Consider the following 4,367-nt stretch of genomic DNA (forward strand, 5'->3'; position numbering starts at 1 on the left):
TGTTGTTTGACATGCTCAGTTAAAAAAAAATTTTTTTTTTTTTTTTAGAGATAAGAGTCTTATTTTGTCACCCTCGGTAGAGTTCTTTGGCATCACAGCTCACAGTGACCTCTAGCTCTTGGACTTAGGCGATTCTCTTGCCTCAGCCTCCCAAGTAGCTGGGACTATAGGCACCTGCCACAATGCTTGGCTATTTTTTGTTGCACTTTGGCAGGGGCTGGGTTTGAACCTCTGTCACCTTCAGTCTGTGGGGCTAGAGCCCTACTAACTGAGCCACAGGTGCTGCCCCCAGTAAATTTTTTTTTTTTTTGGCCAGGGCTGGGTTTGAACCTGCCACCTCTGGCATATGGAGCTGGCGCCCTACTCCTTTGAGCCACAGGCTCTGCCCAGTGGTAAATAATTTTTTTTAAAGAAGGAAAGATCATCCTTATTCCATGACAGAACTGTTATTATTATATGTATTATCTTCCAGGTTTTGTCCCTTTAAATACAATTTTACATTAGCTATAAGGAAAGAAATTAGAAAATTTGTAGTCTTGTTGTCTACCTCAGTCAACATCATATCAAACATTTCATGGGTCCCATTATAGTCCGTGGAGTTGATGGACCATAATTTACCTAACTATTTCACTATTAGAGGACATTCACATTCCTCAAATATTTTTGGACTGAACACATATTTTTTCTTGAAGTAGGAATTTATTTTTACTGCTTATGAACTTCAAGAAAATAGAATTGGCCTTACAAATCTTAAACATGGGCCACACAAAATGCAAATGACCTACATTTATTTTCCTTTGTGAGACGGTAACTTGGAGCATATATTCTCTTCACTTTTTTATAATTTTTCTCCATTTTTATTTTAGAGGCATGTCACCTTTGCTTCAGGAAATATTATGGAGCTTTAGTCTATTTTTTTTTCCTGGTTTAAAGTAGGTAATGTCTTTTGATAGCCTGTCCAGACCACTTGTACTGAGATTATTTTCTGTAACAGCAGATGACATGGAGGAATGAAAATAATTTAAAATAAGCTTTTTTTTCTGTCATTTACTTGAATTCATGAGTAAGGCTCTCTTTCTTCCTCCCTCTCCCCACTTCACTTTTACTATACACACACACACACACACACACATACACATACGCAATTTGAGTTATAGAGTATTTCCCCCTTAATGGTATTTATAGTAATTATAGACTTCTTTAATTTTTTTTAATCATATCTTTATTTCTACATCTTTCAGTTTAGGGCTTTACATTAACAGTTCTAAGCTGGGCACAATGGTGTATTCCTACAGTCTCCGTTACTAGGGAGGTTGAAAAGGGATGGTGGCCTGAGGCTAGTAGTTTATGGCTGTGGTATACTATGATCACACCTGTGAATAGCCACTGCACTCCAGCCCCGGCAACATAGCAAGACCCTGTCTCTGTAGAAAACAAAAACAAATAAAAAGCAGTTCTATATTATTGTAACTCTTGTTTCTACTAAGAGTTGAGATAATAAAGCTCTCAAAAAATATATATCTTTTAACCCCCTTTCTGAAGTTGACAAAGGTGAATATTTGTCAAAGCCAAAGGCTGAATGTGCTTGTCACTCTTAACAGAGAAAATAATTGTTTTATTAAGAAGAGGGAGAATTAACTGTGATGCAGTTTGGGAGACATTACTATATTTTAGAAAACAGAATAAAAATATGAGGCAGTATTTGGGAGTTAAGTTACCAAGAAATGGGTGACTTTTATACACTTAGTGAGTAGTAGAAGTAGAAATTGGACTTTGGATGGTGACTGCATCTCTACTTAGCTCTTTGAGCTTTAGGCCAGTCATTACACCTCCCTGACCTTCAGTGTCTTCCTCTGTCCACATCTCATGCGTGTTGTGGATATCCCATGGGTGGTTTGTGTATAGTCTGGCCCACAGGACAGGTGCTGGGAAGATGCTTGCCATCATTTGCCTCCCATATATGTTGTTCTCTAAAATTCAGTCATTGCCCATGTGGTACTGTTAAATTAGAGCCTTAAATTTACAAATGAATGAGATCGTAATTAATTTGAGTATCACTTTGGAAATTAAGGTAACAGGGAGCAGAATGACAGCAGGAGTCCTTTATAGTGCAGCATTCTGAGACAGTCCAGAGTGGAGTCAGACAATGGTTAAGAGGAACCTGCTAAGAGAAACTGAAAAGTCTATACCCTGATAAGTTGTGAAACCTGCCCATTTCTGGGCGGAATGTAGACCAGAAACCCTTATTAATAATAAATAAGGAAATGAAGGCAGACAGACAACCACCTGTCCCACTTCCCCACTACCGTGACGCATTGATGAGGAAAGGGAAGTAGAGGAACAACCTGTAAAAATTAGGAGAATCGATAATTCCTTCAGAATAAAACCTCACTGCCACCACAGCACGGTGGATTTAAAAAACCACACTCCACCACAACGTGGTGCCTCACTGATACTAATCATCTTAAAATTGGGTAATATTACAGCTTGCAGGCACCAGCAGGCTTTATCTTGATGTTGCTGTAAGAGAACCTCAGGACCTATAATGCAGGTTCAGCTTATAATTTACAGCAGTTACTGTTGCAGTTAGAACAAAGGGGCCAAAAACTTCTGAAACATGTCATCAGCATAAAATGGGGTGAAACAGGATTCTCTGTGGAAAAGACTGGACTCAGAAATTGATTGTGATCCTTACAGAGCTAACTTGTGGATGTGAATCTAAGAAAAAATTAAAAGCAGATCGAACAGTAGAACTGCTTAAATTTCTTATCCTCTCTGTTCAGAGTAAAGGAAAGAGATAAGTATTTCTAGATAGGTGTTCATTAACTATACATTATAGATACTTGTAGAAATCAGTACGGTTTAGATGAAAATAATCTGGGCAAACATTTTGAGGTTTCCTAAATTTTATGATGATGGTACAGTAATAGAATTCTATGAAGAAATAACCTGAAAAGAAAATGTCAGGGGAATATGACTTTTCAAAATTTTTTTCGAGACATAGTTTTGCTTTTTCCCCCAGGTAGAGTGCACTGGTGTAATCATAGCTGCTGCAACCTCAAACTCCTGGGCTCACATGATCCTCCTGCTCAGCCTCCTGAGTAGTTGATGTTTCTTTCTTTTTTTTTTTTTTTTTTTTGAGACAAAGTCTCACTATGTTGCCCTTGGTAGCGTGCCGTGGTGTCACACCTCACAGCAACCTCCAACTCTTAGGCTTAAGCGATTCTCTTGCCTCAGCCTCCCAAGTAGCTGGGACTACAGGTGCTTGCCACAGTGCCCCGCTATTTTTGTTGTTGTTGTTGTTGTTACAGTTGTCATTGTTGTTTGGCTAGCCCATGCCGGGTTCGAACCTACCACCCTTGGTGTATGTGGCCAGCACCCTACTCACTGAGCCACGGGTGCTGCCCAAGACATTTCGTTTTTTTGAGACAGAGTCTCATTCTATTGCCCAGGTATCCTTCTAACTCACAGCAACCTGGGACTCCTGGGTTCAAGCAATCCTTCTACCGCAACCTTATGAGTAGCTGGGACTATAGGTGCCTACCACAGCACCCAACTAATTTTTTTCTATTTTTAGAAGACAGACAAGTTCTTGTTCTTGCTCAGGCTGGTCTTGAACTCTGGAACTCAAGTAATCCTCCCACTTTGACCTCCCAGAGTGCTAGGATTACAGGCATGAGCCACTGCACCTGGCTTAAATATTTGTGTACCCAACTTAAATGCTCTATATGCTCTAGCTTTATAAAGAAAACCCTACTTGGTCTGAAGAATATGATAAACAACAACACTATGATAGGCAGGGACTTCAACACCTCACTGACAGAACTAGACAGATTCTCCAAGCAGAAATTAAGCAGAGATATGATGAACCTAAATATGTACAACTCTAGAACAACTGGGCTTCAGAGACACATACAGAACAGTTGACCCCAATACTACTGAACGTAAGTTCTTTTCATCAGCTCATGGATCATTCTCCATGATCTATAGTATCCGAGATGACAAATCAAACCTAAATAAATATAAATAAGTTTAAAAAAAATTTAAAAAATAGAAATTATACCTTATATCTTTACAGACTATAAAGGAATTAAAGTAGAACTCAATTCCACCGGAAACACTCATCCACACAAAGTCATTAAAACTAAACAACCTATTGCTGAATGATGGCTGGGTCAAGAAGGAAATAAAGGACATAATTATATTCCTTGAGCAAAGTGACAATGAGGCCGTAAGCTATCAAAATCTGTGGGATATTGCAAAAGCAGTTCTTTTTTTTTTTTGAGACAGAGCCTCAAGCTGTCACCCTGGATAGAGTGCTGTGGCATCACAGCTCACAGCAACCTCCAACTCCTGGGCTCAAGCGA

At 39.2% G+C, this 4,367-nt stretch overlaps 1 protein-coding gene across 1 annotated transcript in view; it reads left to right on the forward strand.

The window, feature by feature from the left end:
• KAT2B (lysine acetyltransferase 2B) overlaps positions 1-4,367 on the forward strand; it is a 117,540-nt gene that overhangs the window by 68,612 nt on the left and 44,561 nt on the right. The window lies entirely within an intron of this gene.

Source organism: Otolemur garnettii, unplaced genomic scaffold (assembly GCF_000181295.1).
Source record: "Otolemur garnettii isolate 467f Iridium unplaced genomic scaffold, OtoGar3 scaffold00002, whole genome shotgun sequence".
Taxonomy (NCBI): domain Eukaryota; kingdom Metazoa; phylum Chordata; class Mammalia; order Primates; family Galagidae; genus Otolemur; species Otolemur garnettii.